The sequence below is a fragment of the Delphinus delphis genome, chromosome 10 (assembly GCF_949987515.2).
Source record: "Delphinus delphis chromosome 10, mDelDel1.2, whole genome shotgun sequence".
Lineage (NCBI taxonomy): Eukaryota > Metazoa > Chordata > Mammalia > Artiodactyla > Delphinidae > Delphinus > Delphinus delphis.
Genome location: NC_082692.2, coordinates 57,332,982 through 57,354,188, shown reverse-complemented (window position 1 = coordinate 57,354,188; position 21,207 = coordinate 57,332,982).

The window sequence follows — 21,207 nt, the reverse complement described above, 5'->3', positions numbered from 1 at the left end:
AGAATCTGTGTGTTAATAAGCCCTCCCGGGGATTCTGAAGTGCCTCAAGTTTGAGAACCACTAAAATAGGGTAAAAAAGGGAAAAGAACCGTCTTCATTACCACATGTGGAAAGGGCAAGGTCGTGAGGTGCTCACGCAGGCCATTCGAAGCAGTGTGGAAAGTTTAGGGCATTTACTGTATGTTGAATAATAATTTTTCTTAAACCTACTTTAAAGTAAATCCCCTGGTGTTCTGGGCTGTGGAAACCTGACCCTTTGCCTTCTTCACCTAGACCTGAAAAAAACATCCCCAGAGCGTCTTTTTATCCCTCACAGCGGGGACACTGGAAGATAAAATTACTTTCCACCAGTTTAAAGGCTTAGATTTTTATTCCCTATTGATTGAATTAGTAATACAGGACAAGGCACATTTTCAGGGCTTTATATGCCTTTAATCAGAGCTCCCAACAACCCCATTTTAAGAAGAGGAACCACAGGCAGAGAGGTTAAGGAACCTGCCCCTGGGAATGACAGGCATCTACCTGCAGGAACAGAGACTGGAGCCCCGTGGTACCCCCAGACCCACACTCGGACCTGCCTTTGATTGGCTACCTCTGTAAGGAGCAACTGGGGACCAGGAAAGTCAGCCGTGCCAGCTCAGGGCACCCTGTGTCTGTCTAAACAATTAGAAGCCGTTTAGGACTTGGCAGCCAACTTGGGGAAACCCTGACTCTAAAATGTAACGCCGTAAAGATGAAACACTGGACAGCCGTTTCATTTAAACTTGAAAAGTTTTGTTATTTACCTTGAGGTAGGTTTCCTTCTTGATGGGGAAGGGGGAGGGTAGATTTTCTTGTTTACTTGTAGTCATCACTAGACATTTACTTTTAGCCCCATGGGTGGCCTTTTATGCATTCCTTATGCAAGCTACAGCCCAGGACATTTTCAGCCCCGTGCACCTGTCTCTTGATACAGACCCCAGGGCCGTGGCTTCTCCCAAATAGATAAAGTAATTTGAGGGTTCCTATTCGATGTGCTGCTACAAAGCAAGAGTTCCCACGTATCACATCTTCTCTGTGGCAGTAAGGCCGCAGGGAAAGCTGTGCACACACGAGCTACTGAAATTTCAGGAAGAGTCCATGGGCCTCACAGAGTTGAAGCGGAAGGTTTGCACCATAGTGTTGATTGTTGATGTAGCTTGGGAAAGAGGAGGGGCAGTGAAAATCCATTCCATCATTCGCTCTGTCCCCAAAACTCATAAAGAACCTCACACGGGCCAAAGAGAGAGTTTGAAATTGCTATTTTAAAAGGCATAGCAAACCACCCCAAGGTTCATTGCAGCACTGTTCACAGTAGCCAAGACATGGAAGTAACCAAAATGTCCATCGCCAAAGGAATGGATAAAGAAGATGCAGTACATATACATAGTGGAATATTACTCAGCCATGAAAAAGAATGAAACAACGCCATCTGCAGCCACAGGGATGGACCCAGAGGTGACCATACTAAGTCCGAAAGAGAAGGATAAATATCATATGATACTGCTTAAATGTGGAATCTAAAAAAAAACGGTACAAATGAACTTATTTACAAAACAGAAATAGAGTCACAAATGTAGAAAACAAACATGGTTACCAAGGGGGGAGGGATAAATTGGGAGATCGGGATTGACATATACACACTACTGCATATAAAATAGATAACTGATAAGGACCTACTGTAGAGCACAGGGAACTCAATACTCTGTAATGGCCTATATGGGGAAAGAATCTAAAAAGGAGTGCATATATGTGTAACTGCTTCACTTTGCTGTACACCTGAGACTAACACAACATTGTAAAGCAACTATACTCCAAGCATAAAAGAGTTTTGGTAGAAAAATGGATCAAAATAAGTAAGCCATGAAACCTAATTCTGACATTCCCTCCGGCTTCCCGCATGCTGGGGCAGTTCGGGGGACTTGGGCCACTGTTCTTCATTTCCAAGTGGGGGCACAGGGGCCAGAAGCAAGGAGACCTAAGGCTGAGGCCCAGCAGAAGGTGAAAGTTGGGAGCGGCCTCAGATCTGGGACGCTCCATCATCTTAGCCGAGCAGAGGGGCTGCTGTCATGGCTTCAAGGGGTACCTGTGACTGGAAAGGCCTCTCCTGGCCTTGTCCCATTGCAGCTCATTTTGCAATTGAGGAAGCGGAGGCCCAGAAAGGTCAAGTAACCTGCCTTAGGCCACACAGCCTTGCCCTCAGTTTCCAGAGCCACAGGTCCCTGTGCTTCAGAACCAAGACAGTGACCCCCCCTCCTCCCCTGCTGGTATTTGCTGTGTCCTGGCACTTGGCCAGTGTCATCTCACTGAGGCTCAGAGAAGCCCTGGGAAGGGAAGCAGTGGCATCATTCCCATTTCTCAGGTGAGGAACCGGCTCAGAAAGGTCAAGAAAGGCTTTCTCGCGCAAAGCCTCCCAGCTGGTGAGTGGGCTATCGGGACCCCAAAAGTCTGCTTCCAACCCTGCTGAGGGGCTTCATCCCCTCCCTCCTTCCCGGGCAGCGCCCTCCTCACCTGCCAGCAGCCTACACCCGTGTGACTGAGTGCCTTCAAGATTTTCTAGCCGTTTTTTGCTTGAAACACTGGAGCTCTGGGAGAGAAAGCCCTGGACATCGACGCCCTCCTGAAGTGAGCCTCCAAGGCTGTTCCCTCGGGCCCTGACAAGTGGAAGGGGGGGGGGGGTGGGTGTGTGTGTGTGTGTGTGTGTGTGTGTAATTGACTTTACAACTGTGAAGTACAGTCCATTCTCTTCTATCTTTGCACCATTTCTTTTTGTACGTTGCCTAGAGGAGCATCCCTCCATGTTTAGAACCACGAAACAAATAACGGGGGGAAAAAAGAAGACACGATTCCAGGACCAGACCGCTCAAATATCAAAAGGATTACACAGGTACAGGATAGCCTGTGAGAGTCCCTTATCATTCTATCCCCAGAGATAACCACTTTAAAAAAAAAAACAATTTGAATATTTTTTTATGATTACAAAAGCCAGATGCATTTAAAGATACAGCAAAATGAAAGTAAATAAATGCTTCACTGCTCAGGCGTCCTTGGCAGGCACAGGGTCTGAGGCCACCGATGCAGCTCACCACCTGGGTTACCAGGGCTCCCCGCCACTGACCCTCTTAATTTTTGATTCAGAATAAATAGAACAGGCAAGGACTGACGTGCAATCCTTGGGAAACGCAAGTCAGACCACAGGGCTCTGACCTCCATTGCCCATTGCCGTGTGGGATCCACCACCAACTCCCACTTCTGCTGTTCGCTGCGCTGTCTTCCCCCAAGGCCCCACACACACTGTTCCCTGCAGAGGCTTCTCTTCCCCCAGGTGTCAGCTTGACCCCTCCTCCCCCCACTGAGAGCCACCCTGACCTTCCAGTTGACTGCGTGCCACCGTCCACAGCACCCTCCCTCCCATCCCTGGACCCTGCCCTGCCTCGTCTCCACAGCACGCGTCACCTTCAGGGTCCTACGTGATCTACTTGTGATCTGGTCTCCTCCACCTCTAGACCATGAGCCTCCCGAGGGCAGGCATTATTGCCTGCTGTGATCACTGATGTATCCGCAGCGCTCAGCAAACAGCAGGTGTCCAATACATGTTTGCTGAGAGACCGTGGGCCCTATCCTTGCTGAGTCCGGGAAGTAAACAGCACTTCTAAGCCCAGCTTCACCACCCCAACCTGCATCTGCACGGTTCCTGGGGGTGGCTTCCTCCAAGCTGTGTTCATATGTCACTCAAGCTCTGGGAAGCTGAAGGTTCATCGAATATGGACAATAGAGTGCGCAGGTGAGAGCTCTCGCCAAGGGAAGAAGGCTTTCCCTGGGGCACTGTGATGAGAGGCCGTCAGAGACAAGCCCAGGAGGTTTGGGGCATCTTGATGAGCTTAAGGACAGAAGAAACGGCCTCTAGGCTGCCTTCCCTGAGCTCCAGACCAGGTGAGGCTCCCCCGTTACTCACACGGCACCCTGTACTTCAAAAACAAGCAAACAACTAACTATGACTTTGCAATATCCTATTTCTCCATCAGGCAGTAAGCTTCAGGAACACAGCGCCAAGGTGTGTTTTGCTCTTTCGGCCTCCCCAAAACCTGGCACAGTGCCTGGCACATAGGTGTTTTGAGGGATAGCTGAGCCACTTGTTCGCACGGTGCCCTGCTCCGTTCTGGCAGATGGGCTGCTTACTGCGTTTCCCATCCTACAGAAGACATTTACTGCCCCTCTGCTCCCAGAGCCACCAGACACATCCAGAGACTAGTGCCAAATAGATGGCATCACCAGCTTAGGAAGAAAGTGTCTTGGTGAAGACACCCCCGTTTCCACGGAGTCAGTGTGGAGTGGCAGGAGTAATCTAGGACCTGGAGGAGAGACCTAAACTTTGTTACTTGTAGCCAACAGCATTCATAGCCAGTCTAACAGAACCGTTATATCAGAATTATCACCCATAACAAGAAGCTTGGAGGTGAGGAGTCCAGAAGGATGAAATGATTCAAGGATACCATCAAAAGCCCAGGCTTTACCCTTCTGCTCCACCACCCTTATCACCTCACAGTCACAAGAGGGCTGCTGCTGCTCAAGGCATCACCTCTACATTCCAGGAAGAGGAAAGGGGACGTGGAGGAGCCAGTACTATACCCCTCCTTTCATCAGGAGATATAGCCTTCTTAGAAACCTCCACCTCCACCCAGCAGACTTCCACTTAAATATCACTGGCCAGAACCCCATCACTGGGCCACCCTAGCAGTCAGGGACATTCGAAAGATGAGAATTCAATGATAAAGATTGGAAAAGCTGAAGTAGCAAGGGAGGAGTGAGTCAGTAATAGCTATAGAGTTAGCCAGCCTGCAATATCTTCCAAAACGAAACTATTTTTTAATATAACTTTTTGTGGGTTTTATTATAAACGCGATGAATATACACTGTTACTTTAGAAAATAAAGATTTTTAAATCTCTACAATCCCATCATACAGAAGTAACCACTGTTTATTCCTGGTTTATGATCCTAGAACTTCATTTTTTTAACATGGATGAAATCACACTATGGGTGGTTCTGTAATTACCTTTTCCATTTGATATGATGAAACATCTTTCAAATCATTAAATGTTCTTTGCAGAATCATGTTTTATGTCCGTGTATTCCACTGAATAGCGTACCATGACTTGTTTCTTTGGTCCCTTGGTGTTGGGCATATTGATATTTATAACAGAAGAGGGAAAAATCAACACTAGTGACTCCCCTCTCGTAGCTAAAATGTGGCCCAGCAGTTCCCCATCTAAGAATGTTTCATAAGGGATGTGCACATTCTTTGGAGCTTCTGAAGTATCTTACCAAATCGCCTTCCCAGGTGGATTATTCCGATGTATAATCCCTCCAGCAGATACAAGTGCCCATCTCCCCCACGAAATTTTCACCCACACTTAAAAAAAAAAAAAAGATAGACTAGGGGAACAGGAATGGCAGCCTAACCCAGCCCACTCGGTTCCCAGATGAGGGGACAGAGGGAAGAAGTTCTTGCACAAGGCCACACAGCCCAGCCAGCCTGGGAGCTGGGCCTCAATATTGACAGCCAGGCCCCTTGGCACTGCATCCTGAACCCTCCTGGAGCACCCGTCAGGGAAGGAGAAGCACCAGGGTGCAGGCGAGTCTGGGGAGCCATGAACAGGTGCCAGGGGTTCCCAAGGAGAGAGGACCAAGGCCAGGAGACCTCGGGAGCATGATGCCCTGAAGGCCTTGGATATGAGCAGTCCTTGGTCTGGGAGTCACCCCAGGCAGACAGATTTGCTTCTGACTCAGCACTCCACTGCCACTCAAGCTGTGAGACCCTAAGCTTCTCACTTCCCTGTCTCTGGGACCAGTATAGCGAGGCAATACAGCTCAGACCCAGGTCCTGCCAGCCATTCGTGCCTGTTAGGAACTGAACTGTGTACCCCTAAAATTCGTAGGTTAAAGCCCTAATCCCCAGTGCCTTAGAATGTGACCATATTTGGAGATAGGACCTTTAGGGAGGTAATGAACTTTAGATGAGGTCATAAGGGTGGGGCCCTAATCCGCTGGTACTGGTGTCCTTATAAGAGGAGGAAGAGACACCAGGAAGGCACGCACACAGAGGAAAGACCACGTAAGGACACGGCAAGAAGGCAGCTTCCTGCAAGCCAAGGAATGAGGCCTCGGAAGAAACTAAGCCTGTCATCCATCACCTTGATCCTAGACTTCCAGCCTCCAGAACCACAAGAACAATTTCTGTTGTTTAAAGCACCCAGTCTGTCGTATTTCGTTTTGGCAGCTTGAACTGACCTAATAAGATGCCCCCATAAGTGTGGGGATCATTGCTGTTTCCGCTGCATCCTGAGCTTCAGGACTCAGATACCCTGAAACTGGAGGCAGGTTCTTTCCACAAGCCTTGAGTACTCACTGTGGACACCCACCCATTGTCTGGGCCACCTCTGGTTCCCTGTGGCCGTGCTGAACAGTTCCCTGCACGTTGACTGCATCCCCTCTCAAGCTGCGCACCTGAGGCTCTTCTTGGTACCACTGGAGTCCCTGGGCCCCCATGCTGGCCACATCCTCCAGGAGGTGCCAGGAAGCCAGTGCCACCAATGAGGAATGGAAGTCGAAACCGTCCCGACATTCTGCACGGCTTCTCACACAGTCCCCAGCAGGTGCGAGCCCCACTTGCCCTTGAAGATCAATTCACTGATGCCTCTTCATTGGCTCAGACTCCTCCCCTCTCTAATTCCTCTCCTCAAAGCCCGCTTCCTGGGATCTCCTCTCTATCAAACTATTTTTCTCAGCATCTGCCTTTGCGAGAACCCAAACTAAGACACATGGAGAAGAGAGCTGGAACCCAAGACAGAGCCAAGTGCACATACAGTCCTCCCTCAGGATCCAGCATCTACGGGGGATTGGTTCCAGGATGCACCCCTCCCACACACACCCACAGATACCCAAATCCAAGGATGCTCAGGTCCCTCATGTAAAATCATGTTGGCATATAACTTCACGCATATCCTCCCATATACTCTAAATCGGATTACTTATAATACCTAATCAATGTAAATGCTATGTAAATAGTTGTAAATACAATGTAAATGCTATGTAAAGAGTTGCCGGGGTGCACGGCAAATTCAAATTTTGCTTTTTTGGAACTTTCTGGAAGCTTTGTCCCTGAATACTTTCAACAGGATGCAGAACCCACAGATACAGAGGGCCAACTGTACAAACGTACCAGCCCAGACACAAAATATGCTTTGGGGTCAACGAGCCGCTGCAGAGCCCAAGTCCTTCACAGCGGACGATGGCAGCTGAAGCCGGCGGACTCTGCCGTACAACATTGAAGTGGGAGCCTTCAAGCCAGACAGAGGCGGGTTCAAATCTCAGTTCTGCCAGCCGCCGGCACGGCAACCTCAGGGTAAATAACTTGCTGGGTCTCCACTTCATCAGCTCTGAGTGTGGAAATAACACTGACCTCCCAGGGCTGGTGGGAGGCCTCAGGAAGATAAAATGGAGAAAGCGCCTGACTCGGTGAGCGCTCGGCAGAAGGCACCCGCCCTTTCTTTCCGAGGCAGCCGTGGAGCTGTGATGCTGTGATCTCCCTTCAAGAAAGAACTTGCCGTTCAGCTGCCAGGAGTGCAGTGAGCTGACAGACTCCAGACACGGCGCCTTCAGATGTGCCCCAGCCTTTGAGCAGAGGCTATGCTCCTCCCGGCAGCCCCCAGCCGGTGCCGAGGCTCGGCCACTTCTTGCCACCGCGGAACTTCTCTGAGGGGAAATCTTTGCTCGGGAGTGCCCCACGGACCTGGCTGAGACATCGTCAGACCTACCTGGCAGCCTGAGGTTCTTCCTGCCCAACCCACTCCCCCACCCCCCTGCCCCCAAAAACATCCTCTTCCACTCCTGTTTCCCTCGCAGTTCAGTCCTCTGGGAAGATGGGGCTGAGACATCCTTGCCTTCCTCTCTTCTTTCTGGAGAGACCTCCCGCACGAAGTAACAGCAACAGAGAAGTTTTCACAGGGCTTCATCTGAGAGCCTCTATGGTATTAATCCCAGTGGGATTCCTCCAAAGGAATCAGAATCAGGACTCTTCCCATGGCAAGCATAGAAACAGGTCCTCATGAATTTCATAGGAAAAGGAACGAGAATTTATTGGAACGCTATGGGATACCCAGAGAATTTCAGGAAAGGCTACAGAACTTGGCTCCAAAAGGATAGGGCCCCAAGAGCTCACAATCTCCCAGAATTAGTCAACTTTGTTTCTTCAGGACTGTGCTGTTGACATCAATAAGCTCCAGTCTGATTTTAGCCCTTGTAACATCCCACTCAGGATTCGGATTCCAGGAAGAAGGTGTCTCATTGGCCCAAGAGGTGGTGGGGCACTTTGGGAAGCAACTTTCCTTCCACTGATGGACAGACCCACTGACCCTGCACCTAAAGCAAGATCAAGGTGCCTGTCACTCAAAGGTGAATGGATCTGTCAAGATGGCTGTTAGTTTCAACAGAACCTAACAAGAGAGGGAAAAATACACCCTGCCCCAATTCTTGCCAAGAGTTCAAAGCGATGTATCTGCAATGCATTTCCACCTGCTCACTCTTTGCCTAAAGCACCGTCCATTCCTCCCCAAGGGTTTGAGTTTCTTGGGTTCAATGTCACTGTGCCTAATCTTAACACTTTTCAACCCCCCCAAAGGATCAGATACAGAGTCAAGAAGGACGTACTCAAACTTTTTCAAAAACACTTGTTTGGGATATAGTAAGCTGCCTCCCCAGCAGGAGGACAACTCCCCCACTCTCCACTGTGACAGAGGCCAATGGGCCTTGGCCTTGACTGTACCAATTTCATCTCCAGCCTCTCTGGAACCTCTGGTAACCTCTCAAAGGTCTGTTTTGTATTAGTATCTTTATTTTACATTCCTTCAACTTTTCAGATGGAGCTCCTTAGCCCAACCCTAAAGCACTGTGGAGAGTTGAGGAAATTCACTGATACGCAGAGGGCCGACAGCTCAGCCAGGAGGCCCAGCGCAGGTGATGTGGTACCCTTCCCGTGTGCACCTTCAAATGCTGAAGGCTGCCGCCTGCCGACACCTGCAACTCTGCCTCAGGACCTTTGGTGGCGTTATGTTTGTTTTTATCCCGATTTCTCGCAGGTCAAGCTGGGAATGTAGAGAGTTAATGCCTCTGGGAGGAGACCTCATTGAAGAACAGAGGGAGATGGGCTAGATAAATCCACCAGCTTCCTTGCCCCTTGGGGGGATAACGTGGCTCCCACATTTCCTCCGGGGCTGAGCTCCCCTTGTGCACAGCAGTCTCTTTTGAAAATGCACTTCTACCAGCTGCCTTCCCTTCCCTGCCTCTCTTCCCTGCTCTGCTGGAGTTCCCTTGGATCCCCTCCCAATTAAATTACTTGCCCATAAATCCTTGTCTCAGTTTTTGTTCCCTCAGAAGGAGACCTCAAGACGAAGCCCATTTTGAATTAAAGTTTTTCGCCAGAAACACTTTGAGAACAGCAGCGTCCATCCGCTGCTGGCAGAGGTCCAGGAAGGAAGCGCCAGGCCTTGGCCAGGTGGGGAAACTGCGCAAGTTACCTGCCTCCTCCCCAAATGACCCAGGAGCCCCGCCCTGTGTACACAGCTGCAGGTTCTGCCCTCTAGGCGCCGGGGGTTGCCAGGAGGCTGCTGCTGGGAATTGAAGGGATGCAGATCCCAACAGCCTCTCACTGCCTATCGGCTCATTTCACACTGACAGGCTACCGGGGGTGTAGGACTATTTTTATTTAAAACATTGGTTGCCATAGTAACGTCCACATGACCGAATACTTATTCTAAGTCACATAGAAAACACCCTTGGGAAGGGAGAGAGAGAAGAGAAGGCCCGCGCAGCCCTGGGAATCAGACAGCAAGAGGCAGTCGCTAGAAAAGAGAAACCCACACCAGCCCCGGGGTCTGGGCTCTCCTCCGTCGCCCGCCTGAGTCTTTCAGGGGTTTCGATTTGCAGTCACTGAAAAGGTTTAAAGGGTACTGTGGGAGGGCTGTGATCTGCCCAGGTGGACTTGTGAGTTGTAGCTCCTCCCGGGAGACCAGAAGTTTCCCTTGGTGTGATCTACTCCACGGGTCAAGACAGGGTGATGTGCTAACAACTGGGCCCTGGCACAGGGTGCTGATGGTGAAGGAGGACCCGCTTCCAGCCCCGCCCAGCTTTCCACAGCACGCTCGGGACAAAGGGAGTCTAGGGGGGCCTGTGAGGCCCCCCATCCACACAGCCCTGCCGCAGAGGACCAAGCCACCTGGAAAGCACCCCCAAGGAGCAAAGCAGCACACGGAAAGGAGTTGACTTTTCAGGGCCAGAGGGAGAACTCATTTCGCAGCAGCCATCACCATGCAGCCTCCCTGACCCTGAGCCTTCCACACCCCTTCAGTGGCTTCTTTACTCCTTCATTAGCGTAGAGCCCAGAGGGAACATCTGAGGGCCCCGAGCGTCCCCACGAGACTCGCAAGGGTTTAGACAGAGGTCATGTGGCTCTGGTGGTTCAGTGTACTTAGTAATCAGTCGTGGTTAACATTGTATCGGAGGGGAGGTTACGGACCATCCTTGAGGAACACCCACGGGACAGATCACATCGTGCCTCTCCCCTCCGCCAGGTGATTCAATTATACTTGTTACAACGCTAACAGCTCACATTGATTGAAAACTTAATATATACGAGTGTCTGACTCATTTGATTCTGACAATGATTCTCCAAGGGGCCACTGTCATGTACGGTCGACAGACGAGAGAGACTCCAGTTTCCCCATCACCAGAGTTAGGTAACCTGCACAAGCGGCTGATATGCCGTGGAGCTGGGACTTGAACCCACATCTGTGGGACTCCTGAATGTGTACTTTTAGGCATCATGCTATGCAAGTGATCACCCGGGACCACCTCGTCCAGGAAGAGAGTGGCCAAAGCGCAGATGAGGTATGTATGGATCAGGGAGGGGGTGAGCTCTGACTTGGTGGGCGACGATAGGGCTGGCTGCTCGTCTGTTCGTCTCAGCTCTTTGTCTGCTCCTTGCCCCCCAGCCTGGTCTGGTAGCCATCAGAAGCCCCCAGGACTAACAACATCTACCATTCTGTTGCAAGATCTGGAAGACGGCCTCTGAGGCTGGCCTCTGTTCGGGGTCAGCAGTGTGGGTTCCCCTGAAGTGTGTGCCCTTCTAGGCTCCAGGCTCTGTGGGACAGACAGAGGCTCCTGTGGGACAGCTGCTGCCTGGGGGTGCTGCCAGCAGGGGTGCCACAGAGGTGACAGAGGTTCCGGGACTACAGCAGGGCTGCATCACAGCTGCAGTCGGCACTTCCTCGCCCCGGCAGCCATTGGCATCACCTTGAAGGTGGAGATGAAGTTTCAGCGGGCCCTGGGTCCCACTAGCACCGCATCCTGGAAAGTGTTCTAAGAGAAAGGACAGCGAGCAGCGTCTTAGTCCAGCAGATCTGAGCAGATCCAAGCTGTGTGACTGTGGGAGTCCCTTAAAGTCTGTTTTGTCATCTCTCACGTCAAAGTGAGGCGCACCTGTAGCAGATGCTGTTGGGGTCCTGCTCGTAGCCACTCGGCTTCCTCAGGAGGTTGCCTAAGGACAGTTTCAGAAAGCCCATGGCTTCCTACCCAAGAGTGTTCTCCGCCCACGGCAGTGAGCTCAACTGAACGTGCAGGGCAGCCCACACGTGCCCAGGAGCTAACGCTCCAAAAGTAGCCTCAACCGGCGAGGACAGGGGTTGGTGGCGGCTTCCGTGCCCCTGGTGTGGTGGCTGTGAGGTGTGTCCCACAAGTTCTTTCTTGTGGGTCCCCATCGGGGTGGAGCCCTTGGTGCCCACCGCATTTTCTTGCACGTGTATCATTTTCCTCCCTTCTCTGCCTCACGTTCCCACACCATCGCTATGCTTCCTGGGATCACCTCCCAAACAAACCACCTGGGACTTTGTCTCAGGGTCTGCTTTGAAGAGAACCCAACCTACGACACCTCACGGTTCGGGGAAGACGGAATGAGGATGCATGTCAAGCTCTCAACACAGTGAAGACTTTCATAACCTCCAATACACTCGTTATACCTGATGCACACTTGGGGGTAGAGTGGAGTCTGGCTGTGGGTTTACTTTGTACATTTGGGGGCTCTCCATTCCCTGAGCCAGAAGGCCTCTTAATCTGGGCTTAAATTTAGCTGTGGATGATTACCCACCAACTTCTTGATCTCCACATGGATCACTGAGAAAGACTCTACCTTCTAGAACAGCTTCTCTAATAAAATTCCCCTCTGGCCCCCAGGAGAGGCTGCGTAGAGCAGGTAAGGTGTCAGACAAAATTACGCAGCCAGTGTTGTCTTTCCCTCACCCTTCAGGCTCCTGGTCCTTCCTGCAGCCCAAAGAGAGACCCACCTCTGCACTGGAGAGCCCCTGTGCTCCCTAGATCTAACTCACCTCAGCTACCGAAGATAAAACTACACTGTGATGAGATTCACTAAGGCGTGACTGATGCTTTCCATTCCATTTCAATTTGAGGAGCGCAGCGAACGTGCACCTCGGCTGCCTAAGGGGTAGCTGGGAGCGGGGTGTTCCTTCCCCTCACACCTCCACCAGGCTTAACATTTCTTTCGACTCTCCTGTTTCAGCTGAAACTCTCATATTCCACCCCATAATGCATCCAGCGCTTAGAAACATAGAAATGGGGCCACACGCCTGCCGACACGTTGAATCTGAGTCCCAGTCCCCGACCTCTAACATGAAACACCTCGATTTTATTTAAGCTGTTGGCTTCTGTGTCCTCCTAGTACACAGGCTGCTTTGTGTGTGTTCAGAAAAGAGCAAAAGAAATCGGGACACGTGCGATAGAATATTTGAATCCGAAAGTTAAAGAGAGGTTCGCCTCACCCACAGTACCCTCTCCTACGCAGAGAGCCTCCAACTTTAGTATAGATGAGAGCGGTGGGGAAGGGAGGGGCTTTTTAAAAGGCAGCTCTTCAGCCCCACTCCAGGAGGCTGATTTCAGGCTTTGAGATTCTTTGTAAAGCTGGGATGGTGGTCATTCCAATAAAGGTCACCTTTTGGATTCTCACTTTGTTCCTTTAAATTAGTGTTTCTCAAAGAGAGGTGTCCCAAGGACAGCCCCATGCCCACCTCTGCCCTAAGCTCCCAGAGACATTTGAGCAGATCAGAGAATGCTGCCGCTTTGCCTGTCAAAGGCAATATCTGATGCTTCACAGACACTCGTGTACCGCAAGGATTAAAAGCCCGCAAATAAACCAGTTTGTTCATTTCTATTCTAGTGCATGAATTATTATTCATGATTATTTACAGATATTCTGCATCTATGAGCTAGCTATAATGCACACCCCCTAAAGAGAAAATTTATTACATCAAAGAGTAACAGAAGAAACACACAGGCTGCCCCTTGGAGGTGTTTGGCATGGACATGACAGGTATAGGTTCTGCAGATAGAAGTCCTTGGGAGTTTCATGGCATCAGAAGGGGAACATCTCCACCTCCATCCCATATTCTTAGTTAATTCTGCTCAGAAATATTCCACCTCATGCTCCCCAGGCTTCTAGTTTGACACACAATCATCTCTATTTGGGTCAAGATTCAGAAAAATTAAAAGTATCAGATTCAAAATAGCTAAGGATAAAAGAAATTTTTCAAAAAGATTCATGAGACAGACACACAGACACATAGTGATGCAGTGATCACCTTTCACCATGACCCTGCCCAGCACCACCACCCAGAGGCTGCTTTGTCGCTATGGGCACCTAAGCAAAACCTTGCTCCTTCACTCTGGGATTGTGGGAGAGACTTTAGGGAACAGAAGCCTCCTATCCTGGACACGTATTTGAGACTACATTGCAGATTAAACCAATAGGAAGGGAAGGGCCTGAGGTCAGGAAGCCCTGAAATTCCAGTTAGAGACAGGTATCCAATATGTTCCCATCTTCATCCTCCAATTATGCCACAGGTGTGGAAAGAGCCCTAAATCCACACACAGACATGGCAGATAACCTCTCATTAAGCTCGCTTGGTCCCAAAGAAGGGGTAAGTCAAGCCCATTTCCGGGAAGGGCTCATTTGAGCACCTCGCTTTACTTTTCTGCCACACCTCCATCAGTTCCCGTCAGATGGCTGTCCGGAAGCACCACATCGCTGTCTCTACCAGCCGCCTTCCTCTCTCCCCCGATTTCCCAAACCCCATAGTTTTTTCTCTTCCTTCCTTTCCCGGGTCCTTGCTCTACCTGGAAAGGCAGCATGGCGTTGCTGGAGTTCTGCCTCTGTGTATTGAAGAAACTTTCCTCTTGGGTCACCCAACTCCCTTCAGAGCAGAGCTTGGGTGAGTTATGTCTTATTTTGGGTTCTATCAGAAGCAGATCCTGAGATAAGGATGTGAGGGCAAGAAATTTTACTTGGGAAGTGATCCTAGAAAACATTGTTCGGGGAATGGTAAAATGGGACAGGGGAGGGTTCCTTATCAAGCTGGTTACCCCTGAGGACCACTAGAGTTTTATGCCACCCACAGGGACACACTGGGAACTAGCAGAGAACGAACGCCTCAAACAACTAGGGTATTCATCAGTTGAAGCCCACTCCCAGGGGTTGTTAATTCCCTAGGACTTCAGGCCTGCCCGTGGTTGGGGAAAATGTCCTCTGCTTCCAAAACAAGTCCTTAGACAAAAAAATGCAGGGGCAGGCAGCTAGAAGTCTGATGGCAGGATGTTAAGGGCAAGAGGACGTGGGCACCAGCAAAGGGAGCTTCAGATTCTTAGGTTAATAGCATTCTCTGCCTCTTTACTCTTTTATCAAAGACTGCTTCCTATCTGTAGTTAGACTAAGGGAAGGAAAGAAGGGAGGGGAAGGGAGAAAATCCACTCTCATCACCATATTTCTAATGTAACGATTCTCGAGATGAAGGAAGAGGAAGAGGGATCTCCAGGGGAAGACAACTGGTATCAAACCATTGTAATACAACTTCACATGGGGCTGGAGTGTACTGCTTTTTTTGAATACAAGTATAGAAAGAAAAATTCAGGGAAATCTCACTGTCTGCCGTACACAGAAAACAGAGGCGTGATCCCCAAGCTGGTGAGCCATATGTAATATTCTCTTGGGAGAGGTGGCAGATCCTAAGAAGTTTGGTGGTTACAAAGGAGAAACATGGGTTTTTAAAAGTTGGGAAACACTGTCAGCATGAACGAGGCCAAGAGGCTAAACACTATGTGACCAGGGACCTGCGGAAGTGGAGGGAGCCACCTCGTGATTTAAAAAGATGAGACCCCTTATTTTTTTGTTGTTGTTGTTTTTGGGGGTACGCATGCCTCTCACTGTTGTGGCCTCTCCCGTTGCGGAGCACAGGCTCCGGACGCGCAGGCTCAGCGGTCATGGCTCACGGGCCCAGCCGCTCCGCGGCATGTGGGATCTTCCCGGACCGGGGCACGAACCCGCGTCCCCCGCATCGGCAGGCGGACTCTCAACCACTGCGCCACCAGGGAAGCCCCAACACTTTAAAATAGAGTGTGTTGGGTAAGCCAGCCTCCCTTACAGAAACAAGTCTGGTACCACCTGAGTTTCACCCTGGAGGGAACTTCAGCCCTGCACCCTGGAATGTCAGCCCCTCTTAGGGCGCTCTTACTCTGAGCACTGCCACTGATCCTCAGGCGTGCTCAGCTTCTCAGATGTGTCATTCCGAGCTCCCCCAAAGCAGATCGTTAGATAAGGGCTTGTATGAGGGTGGTGTATTTGTAGAGTGGTCTCACGAAGCAGGAGGGAGGCGGTGGGAAATAGAAGAAATGACAGTAAAGGGTGCATTAGTGAGCAGGTTAGTGCTGTGGGCAATGAGTCTCAGTCCTGCTGGGAACCTTCTGAGGCACCGTAGAGAATCTGCCCCAGACAGATTCTCCATAGTCCCCCCGCCCTCCCCTTGCACTTCTGGGTTAAGTGTATGTAAAAGCCCAGGGACCTTTATCAGCTTTGGAGAATGCTCTGAGGCAGAAAATGAAAGAGCAGCTTTGGGGGCCACTCATGGCAGTCATGGAGGTTTGCCACTCAGATCACCTTAAGCAGAACCTGCTACAAGGCATCTCTCCTGCTGCTGCACTCTCGCATCTGCCTCGGCACTCACCCCAAGGCCACACTTTCCCTGGTTGTCCCCAGCCGACAGGAGCACAACAGGGGCACTAGAACCGGGCCATTCCTGCCCAGTGAAGGACTCCTGTAAAGGGCATCCTGCTCAGAGACTCCCCAATGTCCAGGCCAAGACCATCTCAGAAGTACACTGTGGTCTGAAGTTCTCCCTGCCTACTTTTACTTCCCCCTACCATCACCACCTCCAGCCCCTTTAGCCTTCACAGACATTGCCCCTAGCAAACCTCTTTCTCGTCTAACCCTGCTTTAGCATCTGCCTGTAGGACTAGCTGAAGTGACAGAAAGCTTGCCGGACACCATCTCAGCTCTGGATGGAACTGTCCATCACTATGGTGCTGAAATCAGAAGTAGGCCAGGGAGACGCAATGCGGAAACAAAATATATCTGTGTTCTCCCTCCCTGACTGGGTAACCACTGAAGAGTACAGCATATTCCCTTGGTCCTTCCTAGCCAGGGGAAGTAGCTGGTACTTTCTAAAATGTCATAGTGGGAAAATGAGGAGATTGCCATGAGACCACAAAAAAAGTAGTTTCCATGGGTGCTGCTCCTAGAAACATGAATGTTGCTGAAATCTGCCAAGTCACCCTCAGCCATTCACAGCTCCAGAACCAGGAGCAGAGTGGCTTATACTCCTCCTTCTTTCTAGCCTCCTGCAAATGCCTTACATTGGCAAAGACCGACAGGAACCCAATTGGCAAGATGAACTAGAAATGCAGCTCCACGCTTTCATCCTTCACAGTACAGACTGTAAAGGAGAACACTGGAGAATGTCAATGAGGCTGAGGACCCACAGACAGTTCCTGGGCTGGAAAGCAACGTACCTGTTAGTATCATCAGATGGCACTCTCTCACCGGGGTCAGGTGTCTTTGCCTCACAGAGGTGATGAGGTAGAGAGGGAGAACACTAAGCGTGGATTCTGTCAACAAGGCTTAAGTCCCACCCCTGCCAGAGACAAACTGTGTGACCTTGGGCAAGTAACATGACCTCTCTGAGCCTCAGCAACCTCATTTGTAAAGCAGAGGTGGCACTAGACCAGAGATTTCCAAGTAGTGTTCCGAGGAACCCTCAGGTACCACAACCCCATTATGAGTTACTGAGCAGTTTGGGAGGGGAGAGGAGACCAGGTCCACCTGAATTAGTGTAGCCCTACCTTTATCTGATTCCCATTAGAGGGTTTTCCAGGATTTTCTCTGAAGCTTAAAATAAAAGTTTGAAAATCTTACACCCAGCTTATCTTTAAGGCCCTTTTCTACCCCTGTGTTTCATAAGTCTATGGGACTTGAATCAAAGTCTAGGTCCTGCCTCGTATAAGTGAGGGAAGCTACCTAACATCTCTGACTCACTCTTCTCATCTGTAAAATAATTCATCACTTAATGAATACCTGTGATGTGTCAGGTGATTTGCACACACCCCTAATTTCACATCCATCTCTCTAACAGACATACCATCAATATCCCCATTTTACAGCGGAGGAAGCTGAGGCTAAGAGGCTGAGCAACACACCATATTACTCATCCGGCAAATGGCTTGATATCTGTTAGGCTCCAATTTTTGTTCTCTCTGCTCTGTTGCCTGCCTGTTTTAGAGTGGTATGAGGAAGAAATGAAACTATAAATGTAAAAATGTCTTACAAAAATACAAATCATGATGTAACCGTAAAGAATTGCAGTTCAGGTTTAGAATCAGAATTACTTTAGCACTAGTGAACCTAACTCCCTTCCACAGTGAAGGCTGTCTAGCTCCAGAGCCAAACCTGTCCTTAACCACTGTGTGACACTTGTACACGGAAAGCTGCCACGGCCCGTGGTGGAAGGGGGAGGCAGGACCCACTGGGTCAGAAGTAGTGTATGAACTGAGTCCAGAACAAACGATGGGCAAGGATTATAAATTCTGTCAAAAGTGGGTTTGAATTGGCTCCTCCACTTACAAGCCTTGTGGTCTGGAGTAAGTTACTTACCTTCTTTGCCTTGGTTTGCTCATCTAGAAAATGGGGGTGAAATGAGTTTACCTAACGGTACGGCTTGAGGGAAGAATTCTCCATACAAGACCTCCCTCACTTCTGATATCAGTTGCAAGTTGGGGGAGTTCATAAAACCACCCACAGGTTCGCTAATTCGTTGACAGGACTTATAGAACTCACTGAAAGCTATTATACTCTCAGTTTATTACCAGTTTATTATAGGGAAAAGATACAGGTTAAAATTCGCCCAAGGAAGAGACTCCTAGGGCAGAATCTGGGAGGGAGTCCAGATGTGGAGCTTCTGTGTGTCCTCTCCCCGTGGAGTCCTGGATGGCATTACCCTTTCTTAGCCACAATGTGTGACAATACAAACAGAGTACTGCCAGCCAGGGAAGGTCATCCGAGCCTTTGGTGTCCAGAGTATCTAACTGGAGCTTGATCACTACGGCCCAGGCGGCTGACCTGTAGTCCACAGCCCCTCTCAAAAGTCAGGCTAATACCTTTAGTCTCCAGTTCCTCTAGAAATCAGAACTCATAACACGTGGCCCAAAGCCTCCATCATAAATCACATTGTGACACTGTCTGATGACCAAAGCCTCCAGGAAAACAAAGACACTCCTGCAGACAGGACACCCCAGGGGCCTAGAAATCAGCTTCCATGAGCCAAGGCAAAGGCCAGACCACTTGCTGGGTAAGGTTAATTCTTCTCTACACAAGGGATAACAGTTCCTATTTCAGGGGGTCACTGTGAGGATTAAGTGAGATAACACAAGTCTATCTTCCCACGTATGCAATTCTGAAATCCCAAAAGCTTTGAAGACTGGAATTTTATCAGAAATCATTTAGAGGCAAAACTTACATTACAGTTAGTGGGAATTTTCCTACGCTTTCCTACTGAAATATCACTGTGTGTGATTTGGGCGACAGTGCCACAAACCCCCCCCTGGGGGTGTAACGGTACAGTCAGCACCTACCACACATTGCCTTTCTAAAACTCAGAAATGCATCTGGCCCTGAGGGACTTGGACAAGATATCGTGGGCTGTAAATGTAGGTACTAGTAACAGTCCCTAGCATATAGTAATTGCTCAATAAATGCAAACTATTAATATTTTCTACTAAGACCAATACAAATGTAGTGAAGGCGGAAAACACCTGCAAAAGTGGTCAAGGCTACTGATTTAATATCCCTTTGGCAAAATTTTACCCCAATTTAAATTTTCACAAGAAAATTCCAGGAGCATATATGGTGAAAATAAATTTTATAGATTTATCTTCTTACGTTTATTATCATAAGTATTATATGTTTTGACATAGTTAGTAAAAATTAAACATAGTCATGGCACATGTAAGCAGGGCTTGCTGAGGGTGGGCGAGCAGAGAGGGTACCATGGTAGGTTTGAGGGTTTGCCATGGGCTTTCAGACCTTTGTGTATATTGACAAACTCTTGCTGTATATTTACTGTTGAACTTCCTGAAATTTGCCACCTGGGCAATTTCTTAGAACTTCCTACCAAGCTTTTAGGCAATTCTATTTCTTAATCAGCCTACCAATTAAGTGTTTGTATTATTGTTTTTCCCTCTCTAGAACTTGTTTGGTCAAGCATGTCCTCTTCTAGTAGTGTCACAAGAGTAGAGTTGTGCCTGAACTTACTTCTCCCCTGGGAGAAGCAAATCAGGATTAAAAATGTCAAAGAAGAAAGGAAAATTCCCAAGAGCCCACCCACATCACAAGCAGGGAGGCAAACCAAAACATCCTGGGAGCCAGACTTTCCACGTGCATCACCGCACTGCCCTCAGTCCTTACTGGAACCAGTTGGGAAATGGGTGGATGGACACAGAGATGGTTTTATCACAGGACCACAGCCTCTGATTCCCAATCCCCAAATATAAAGAACTCTGAAAAGAGAAAGATCTATTTGTAACTCATTTGGTTACAAACCTTGCCCTGGACTAATGAGAGGCTATTTTTAGTCTTTACGCCGGTCTATATGAATATTCATGGATTTGGCTACAGAAATATTAATGTGTTTGATTACAGGGTGTTTCCGAAGGCTCCACTGGGCGTGTTAAGTAATATGATATATATGCTGAATTACCTTCCTAAAAATCCAAAAAATTCTGAATTCGGAAATTCATCAAGTTTTTGGATAAGGGATTATGAACTTACATTGCACAAAATCCCAACAGGTAGGTGTTATCTTCACTTTAAGGATAATAAACAGATTTAGAGATGTTAAGTAACTTGCCCAAGGTCATACAATAAGCAGCAAAATATTATACACTTTGATAGAACAACTATGTCGATTGCAGCTTCCAATGGACAAGATTTTGTATGGCATCATCAGGGAGCTGATGACACCTGAAGGTAGACTGAAAATTATGAAGAGATGTTTTGCCGTTGGCAAAGTTATGCTGTAGAGATTTCAGACCAGCTCCCAGAGAGCCTTCCATTTCCAATTTCAAGGAAACTATGCCCTCTGACTTTAAGGAGATACATTTCTTCTCATCCTTTAAAAGCAGAGAAATTTGATAAAGAAGTTGCCTGGGAAAGAAAAGGAAAAAAAAAAAAAACCCGCTAGACCAAAATCAAAACAAATCATTTTTTGCATATCAATCAGGCTCCTGATTGAAACTGTGCTAACTGCTTCAAGAGAGGAATATTAAAAGTAAAGCGTTGCTAATTTAAGCACAACTAATTTTAAAAGATGTACCTAGAAACAGCCACATGGGAGAATCACTTAAGCTGCATCAACTACCTGCTTCATTTGACGGGATACGCCTGGGTTGGGAGCCCCAGTGTCATGACATTTGCCTCGTCCCTATGGGTAGAGAATGAAGTCAGCCATTCCCTATCATCTTCAGGGCTCTGGTTTTCATGAACCCATGCCAATTTACTCCTGCCTCACAAATGAACAAGAGGAGTCTGGAGGGAAGACCCTGATCTGGGGCTTAAATGACTGTGTAGGAGCTGTCACCAAGCATAACCCCCTTCCTTATGGAGCTGGAAGGCCATCTCTTCCACGAAGGCAGTCCCATAAAAGCAGTTTCTGGGCTCATCGATCAATCTCACCTGCAGCAGACTGCC